At 37.2% G+C, this 8,945-nt stretch overlaps 1 pseudogene; it reads right to left on the bottom strand.

Annotated features, from left to right (window-relative positions):
- Window positions 1-1,082: 1,082 nt before the first annotated feature.
- LOC133087713 (small ribosomal subunit protein uS15m-like) lies at window positions 1,083-1,877 on the bottom strand (annotated as a pseudogene).
- Between the last annotated feature and the right edge of the window lie 7,068 nt (window positions 1,878-8,945).

Consider the following 8,945-nt stretch of genomic DNA (forward strand, 5'->3'; position numbering starts at 1 on the left):
AGAAACTAACACAACGTTGTAAATCAACTATACTCCAATAAAAATTAATTAAAAAAAAAAAGAATGATACAACTGTATATTTCCTTCTGGCTCCACACCTACCAGGGAAGTCCCTTCAGGCATTCTGGTGGATCTGCTCTTTGTGTATTTAAATTCCTAGCCTCTTCACATTCATTCCTGGGTCTCTAGCTAAGGCCTTGGGCAGAGACAGGCCTCCATATGGGGAGGGAAGGGGAAACCTTGAAGATAACTTTTCCCCACTCTGATTCAATACTCACTACTTTCCCATGCCTGGGCCTCCCTAGGTTGTGCCACACCCCCATCCTCACCCTTACCCCCAACTCTGGGTTCATAAAACTGATGGAGCCTTTTGTTTGGGGCTCCCTCCAAAGTGGGGTGAAAAGCACTGACCTACCTGGCTCCATGCTCCATTTCATGGGGTAAAATGCAATGGAGTCCTGAGCCTTTCTCTTATTTCATTGTAGTAAGTGATCAAAGTCTTAACTCTTTCATTTCTGCCTTGTTGCCTTAACTGGCTACCCTGATACCTGGCAGCTCCCCTCTCACCCAGCTCAGCTGAGCTCCTGACACCTAGTAAAATAAAATCAAAGCCAGAGGTATATACTTTTTAATTCCTATATTTAAATAAAATTACTTTGAACAAAATATAAAACGAAACAATGCATCTTACTTAATTCATGAATATTTTTGTAAAGAGCATCATTTTAAATATTATAGATTTTAAAATTCATTTTAATAACATTTTATATCTTTTATATGTCTTTTAATAACATTTATTAAAAGAATGTAGTGTTATAATAAGCATTCCTTCTGACTGAAAGTTAATATAGTCATTTGAACTTTTTGTAAGAGTCCTATATATTGCAAATATACGTCTTCCAATTTTTAAGAAGGCAAAAGCTTTCTTATAAGGGGCCCCATCTATAATCCTCATACATTTGCCTATTTATCTATTTGAGAAATTGATATTCAGTATAAAAAATTTAGTTGCTATTCTTATTACCAAATACATGGCTATGAGGCAAGGCAGAAAATATCTTTTTTTTTTTTAATTTTAACATTTATTGGTTTTCTTTGATTGCCTCTGGTTCAGTTTTGGAAGGGCTCTCTGGGTTCTTCTGGCCTTGTTTCCGGGCTGCTGCAGCTGCAGCTTTTAAGGCCCTTTTTTGCTTCTTCAGCTTTTGAGCCTCTTGGAAAACCCGAATGCACAGAGCCTTCTTGGTCACCCAGCGGCGGTGGGCTTTTCGGGAGTACAGAGGGGGAAAGGTGTACTCAATCCCCAGCTCCCTGCATGTCTTCTCAAAGACAGCATAGTTGGTCTTGCGGAGGTTTTCGAGCATCTTTTTCCTCTGGTCAATGCTCATCAGCAGATAGCGCTTGTGGGCTTCGTCCTTTCGATGTTTCTGCATGTGTTCTTCATAACTGCGGATCTTGACAGTCAAGGCAACGATTCGAGCCTCCAGGGAGCTGGTGTCCTTAGGGTTTTCCACGACCTTGTTCATCAACTGCTCTTTCTTGATTTTTCGCTTCTCTTTCTGGTTGGCCATTTCCAAAGATAAGAGCTTTTTCACGACATCATCAACCTTCTCAATTCCAGGGATGTCCTGGTAGTCCTTGAGCAGCATAGAAGGGGGCGGGTCATCTTCATGGCTGGGCTGGACTGGTTTCTGGGTGGCATATCCGCGGGTGGCCCGGAGGATGAGACCTCCAGGACGTGAGGGAAGGTCCCGCTGGACGGAGAGAAGCTTGGCGCACCCTCCGCCCGGCAGCCCGAGGACTGGGGCCTGGGTCACTGCCTGGGTCCGAATCGGACTCAGCGCCCTTCACACCGCCCTCAGCATGGTGGCTTCTGACCCCCGAGGGACCCGCCCCACTTAATCAGAAGAATAAGTGGAGTGCTGAGAACAGTTGGAACTTAAAACACCATCTTTTTTTGATCAAAGCGGTAGCAATCCTGCTCAAATTCAAGAGCAGGAAAGAGACCCCTTATCTCCATTAAAAGAATGTAAAATAATTTGCTGCTATGTTTTTGTCTGCTTGCTTATTTTACTTTACCCTTACATTATTAAGGAAATTGAAGTTGCAAAATTACAGGGTTGAAGCTTAGGTTTTAGGGCATTTAGAAAAGTATATTTGTGATGAGATTTGTTTCCTCTGTGATTGTTTTCCTTAATTACTCACTGCTGAAGAAACTGAAAAAAAAACCTGTGAACAGGAAGATACAGTATGTGAGGCTTGATATTTTCCTGCCTCAGCTAGTGGTCTCATTAATAAAGCTGTATTTGGTGGTGATAGAGCCTGTGGACAGGCTCAACAAGGCAGGCTTATGGTCATTTTATTTGACGTTTTGTGCATCTTTATACATGCAAAGTGTTAAAGTGTTTCAATTAAATATTTTAGTGGAGAACTGTAAAAACCAATTTAGAAACCTAAATTGAAGATGTTTCCTTTGTTATTCAACATATAACCTGTTAGAAGAGGATTCTTTCTTTCCATAAAGAATTGATATTAAATCAAATACTCAACATTTGTAGAGCTCTTTTTATTTAAGCTAGCAAAGTAATTCAATTATTCTAATTATATCATAATTCTGTGATCACATTTTTCCTACCTGCTTGAATTAAAGAACTGAATTTCAAACCTTTTGATATCTATGAGTGCACATGTATTCATATTTCTTATTAAATTACATGTATACAATAGATTGATACTTTTAGAAGTCCTCTGATTATGATTTCTTCAAAGAAGTTATTAAAAGTAGACAATAAAGGTCATTTTGTGTATTATTTGTGTTTACTTTCTATAACAATAGATCACACATAATTTATCACCCTGTGTTGACTCATTTGATTTCCAAAATAATCTCTATTTCTAAATTATTTTTCTTTTGATTTAAACAATTTACCTTTAGTTTGCATGAATTAAATTGTATGAATAGAATTGAGAATATATACTCAAATCATTAGATTAAGTATTTTGTATCAAAACATTTTTTATTATGGTAATTATCTTATCTCAAAATGACCTATATATGGAATTTTATATATAAATTATTGTTGGATTTATTTTAACCTAGTCACAGATATTCATACTAAGGACATATTTATTAGCTCACTTTTTTGTCTTTGGAGTTACATTTTTCTGATATCACTTCTCTACAAAACATAAATAAAGAACTTTCAGAACATATGTTGGAAGGTGAAAAAAATTATTTCTAAGTTAAAAAAACATTTTAATTTCAGATTTATTTGTGTAAAGGGTTAAGGTTATATGAATGTCATCTCTTTATGAAGTACTACACTCTAGTTTTATTACTAATTCTACTCTTTATCAAATCAAACACTGCATATGGTTATAACATTGATTTCTTAATTTTATGAAAATTGTCCTACCAACAGCTGGTCTCTTGAACAAATGAATATGTCAATGGCTGATTACAGATTAATGATATAGCTATTCTTCAAAAGTGCAGCATTTCTCATTCAAAATTAGCCTCATAGTAGTTTAGAATGCTTATTTAAAAGGAACCCTCTTTAACTTATGCATTTAAATATTTTTGTTGATATGAAATTGAATGCTTCTGAAGAGCATACACACTTTAGGAGGATAAAAAGAACTGAAAGAATTTAAATTTAGGATTATTGAAAAGCACATCTGTTTGAATGTGATGATTTATCAAGATCAGCATGAAGCAACTGCTAATCAAATTTGCCTGAAGACATCAGACAATACTCTATTATCAGACAAAATTATTTAGGATCATTTTTTAAATGTTTATTGAACTTGTAAAAATTTAAAAGTTGAGTTAAAAATCAGGAAGTGCTTTGAAATTCTCCTTACCTAGCATATTCCGAAAAACTTGTGTCATCATGCATTTAAAATGATATGGAATGCTAATCATAGCAATAGTTTTCTTACACTTTGGGATACTACAACAACATCATTATGCTACAGCAATTTCTGAAAATGAGTGTTCTTTTACCATGTTACTTCTTGGCCTATCAGCTACTGTCATAAATGATCTAACTATCCATCAACCATATATTTGAAAAATGTCTTTTATATTGGGTCCCAATGGTTAGGTAAGAAATGACAAAGGTAATAGACAGAATAAAATTAACAAATAAACCTAGTCTCAGTGTTAATATCTTGAACATACCACTGTGATGCTTCCCAGTTTTGAAGAATTTTGCTTTTCTTTATTACTGTGATTGACATATTGAAAGCTGAGTTCATTTGAAATTCATATCACCTGACAGTCGGTTTGGAGAAAACTTTACTGATACTAAACACACAATGTATTGAATGCACATAGATGAATAAAAGTCCTCCAGAACTGAAAAGTCTGCTAAAAAAAAAATGCAAGTAGATGAATGTGCTCCAATAAAAGCTGTCTTTTCACAAAATTAGTATTTAAATTCCTATAGATTTTAAAATTTCCATTTAAGCAAACTTGTAAGTTTTAGTTATTGAAGCATGAGTTTATTCTGTCACATAATTTTTCTACAATTTAACTCTAGCAAAAATGTCAGCTGAGATCACAAGAGCATTTCAAGAAACTTAAACATACCAAAAACACGGTTATTAATGTAATCTTTTGTATAGAAGACAAACTTTTCTAAGTGTGTGTCTCACAAATCCCCACAAACTGCCCAAGCTGATGAGTAACCCACACACTCACACACACATGCACACACTCAAATTAGTCAAGTTACCTGTGAGTTCTTAGGTACTTGTGCAGCAGTCAGGCTCCATAACCCAAGCTCTGAAACTCTGTCGTTGGTCTAAAATAGTGTCTAAATGAGGTGACTGAGGAACGGGAAACATAATTTGACCAAGGTCACACAATAACTAAGTGGTGGAGCCAGAAAAAATACAGTTTAAAGAGAAATTTAAATACTTAGAACTGAATTGTTAACCCTCTACTTGAGGACTTTACAAGAGTATTATTTTTGAAAGGCACTATTTCAGTCAGTTCACACTACTATAAAATATAAGTAGACTGAGTGGTTTATAAACAACGGAAATTTATATCTCACATTTTTGGGGGCTGGAAATTGGATATCGAGCTGCCAGCATTGTCAGATTCTGGTGAGGACCCTCTTCCAGAATGCAGATTGATGACTTCTTGTATCCTCACATGGTAGAGAGTAGGGAGAAGAATCAGGCTCTCTCCTGACTCTTATAAGGGCACTAATCACATTCATGAGGGCTCCACCCTCACTACCTCATCTAATCCTAGTTACCTCCCACAAGTCCCATCTCCTCATTCCATTACATGGGGGGTAGAGTTTCAACATATGAATTTTCAGGAGAACATACACATTCAGTCTATAGCAATCCATATTCTATACATTAAAAACAACATAAGAGGCCTTTCTCACCTTCTGAGATGGCCCACACTCTGTGGAGTGTGTTTCACTCTAAATAAATCCACTTCTTACCCATTACTTTGTCTCACACTGAATTCTTTCTACGATGAGACATGAAGAACCTGAGCTTCGTTAAGTCCTGAAACCAGGGAAGGATGATTCTAAGAGGTCCTCACGGCTGCACCTCTCCCCACTGGCTAAGCTGGGACCCTCCTGGGCTGCTGATAAGATCTGGGACCCTCCCACACACTGACTCAACAACCTGCTTGCTCCAGGGCTAGGTGTGACCTTCCTGCTGGCTGGGAGGGTCCCTGGGTGTTGTCTTGGGAGGGTCCTTGATGGCCCTTAAAGTTCTGTTGGAGCCAATATAATCAGATGCTGCTGGGACCAGCTGAGGACCAGACCCCGCCCCCCACCATCACAGGACCTTAGTTCCCCACCACAGATTGAACCCAGGCCCACGGCAGTGAAAGCACAGAGTCCTAAGCACTGGACCGCCAGGGAATTCCACTGGAGGTTCAGCATTGATGCAATGATATTACTGATGCCCAGCCCACACTCAGATTGTAACTGCCTAATAACTTCATATATGTGTTAAAAAAAAAAAAAAGAAAATTGGAGGAAAATACTGATTTTAATTATACTTTTTCTTGTAAAATTAGGTCTAGCAAACCTATAATTAATATGATTCAAGTGTTAGAGCATAAGCCAGAGCAAAAAATAATACTTTGAGCATAAACTAAAAAAAATAGGTATTCTTGCTCTGCTTAAAAACATAACATGCTCATATCTTGGGCTATGGAGCTTGGATTATAATTTCATAATTTTGGGTTATCTTAATATATTTTAGAAAACCAGAAAAAATCACTTGCAAATATATGGAAAATGTCATTTATTTTAGTTATTAAAATTCTTTTGTATGCACAGGTGGTATTTTTTATATACTATTTCCCACTTAGACTAGAAATAGCCATAAAAAAACCTTGCATTAAATACACAGCTGCACTTAATGCTTTCCAATTATGTTTTTCTCATTTTCACTTTTTTGTATTTATGCAAATACAATTAATTATATTGAATAAACTAATGATATACAATAATTCTTAACTTAGCATCCTAAAATGTATAGTTTTTATCAAATTAGTAATTATTATAATTACTTTAGTAAGAAATATTCTCAATAGTAGAAGATTCAAGAAGCTTGATACTCAAGGAAAAACAAATTCAGGGGAAAATTAGGGTTGTAAAAGCCACGTATATAGAATTAGAGAAATCTTTCAACGGGGCTACCATATACAGTTTGCTTTGGAGCTGATAACAAAGATGTTTACTATGAAATAGTCTCAGATTCTTAATTCATTACTTTAGAGAAAAGCTTTATTAATAAATATCAGGGAAAATTACCCCCCACCTATTAACAAATCATTCTCCTTTTCTTCCTAGAGAAGAACATGGTTCTAGCAATATATTTCTTAAGTAGAACAGTGATAATTTCTTCAACAACAGAATCAACATGGAATCAACATGGATATTTATACTCACATGATCTATGTGTAAGTTTTTTTTATTTTAAAAATACATAGTGGGGCTTCCCTGGTGGCGCAGTGGTTGAGAGTCTGCCTGCCAATGCAGGGGACACGGGTTCGAGCCCTGGTCTGGGAAGATCCCGCATGCCGCGGAGCAACTAGGCCCGTGAGCCACAACTGCTGAGCCTGCGCGTCTGGAGCCTATGCTCCGCAACAAGAGAGGCCGCGATAGGGAGCGGCCCGCGCACCGCTATGAAGAGTGGCCCCCACTTGCCTCAACTAGAGAAAGCCCTCGCACAGAAACGAAGACCCAACACAGCCAAAAATTAAATAAATAAATAAATAACAAAATTTAAAAAAAAATACATAGTAATATTTCTGTCACACTTTGATGTTTGCAAATTTTCTTAAGAGAATCTTTTATATCATCTTCAATGTTATACCATTACTACTAGTCATTACTGCCTATAATATGTCAAGTAACTAGTTCTTATAGCAAGAACTGGTTAGGTATGGAAAACATTGTACTCTGAAATTAAAAATAACCATAAATGCATATGCATACAGCCTATATGATTAAAAAATTATAATGTTTATATTTTACACAATTTTACTTTTCTCAGAAAACTTACACATACACATTTTATTTAATGTGGATTAATATGCATAATTTATTTGGCTGGCATTTAACAAACCGTTTGTATAGCTGATAAAAGAAACTATGTGAGCATGTAGATGCCAATTGTGCATTTTTTGTATCAGCTATTCTTAGTGATTTAATTTCAATGTAAGAGCACCTTGTAAGGGTCAAATGTCTTGCCTTTATCTGTCTGTTTCTTGCTTTCAAAGTGTTTAGTCTTCTTCTCTCACCTTTAACTATAATGTTAGCTGTGGTATTTTCATAGATATCTTTTTATCATGTTGAGAAAGTTTCCATTTACTCCTAACTTACTGAGTATTTTTGTCATGAAAGGGTGTTTAAATTTGTCAAAATTTTTTTCTGCATCTATTGAGATTATCATGTAGTTGTTTTTATTTATTCAATTAATATGACGTATCACAATTTATTTCATTGCATTCCTGGGATAACCCCGATTTTGTTATGGTGTATAATGCTTTTTATATGCTGATGAGTTGACTATTCTAGTATTTTGTTGTGAACACAGCTTACATCAGTTGCATCCGCCCCACCCGGTACACTGATGGGCTGGGTGAGCCAATCAGTGCCCAGGTTGGCACCACTCAGCAATTGGCTCAGTGTTCACTATCACTGCTCAGGGGCCCCTACTGCACCACTGCTGTAAGCTCAGCCCCCGGGGCATTATGAGATCTGAACCAGCCAGAGGTTCTGGAACCTTCCCAGCCAGTGACTCTGGAGGGCCTGACTTACTGCCTCAGTCAAACCTCTTCAGTTGAGGTTTATAACTATTAAGTTACAGAGTGGCAGCAGCCAAGGCAAGTCCTTACATGCAGCCCTTCCACCTGCCCTGCGTGTGTGTGTCTCTGCTTTACCAAGGTGTTTTTTACATTTAAAGAAGAAAAAAAGCTAGAAAGGAAGGAAGAGAGGGAGGGGCAAAAACTTTATTTTAAAAAAATGGAATCGTCTTTAAGGCCATTTTTTCTGAGGTTTAATCTGGCCCCAAGGAGGCTCCCCTCAGCTGTCTTTCTGCCTGATTCTCTCTGTTAAAATATTAGTTAGTCGAAGTTTAGATTGTTGCTCTAGTCTGTTGTTACCAGACTCTTCTTAATGTTTCCTACCCAAATTTCCACTGTTTTCAAGTGGCCTTATGCTTAAACTTCCCCACGCTCTGTTCCAAATTCAGCCTGTCCCCTTGGGGAGAGTCTCACAGCTCTTAGTTCTTACTGCCTTCCTCTCCCCTTAGGTCAATCTCCTGCACCACTGCTGTGCAGTTGGGATAAGGGCAGAGACAGTGGCCTGACCTCAGAAGGAAATCTCTCGTGTACAAGCAGGGCTCTGGGCAAGGGCAGTAGCTCATGATCCTCTGAGCTTGCCTCTAGGGCATAA

The sequence above is a fragment of the Eubalaena glacialis genome, chromosome 3 (genome assembly GCF_028564815.1).
Source record: "Eubalaena glacialis isolate mEubGla1 chromosome 3, mEubGla1.1.hap2.+ XY, whole genome shotgun sequence".
NCBI lineage: Eukaryota > Metazoa > Chordata > Mammalia > Artiodactyla > Balaenidae > Eubalaena > Eubalaena glacialis.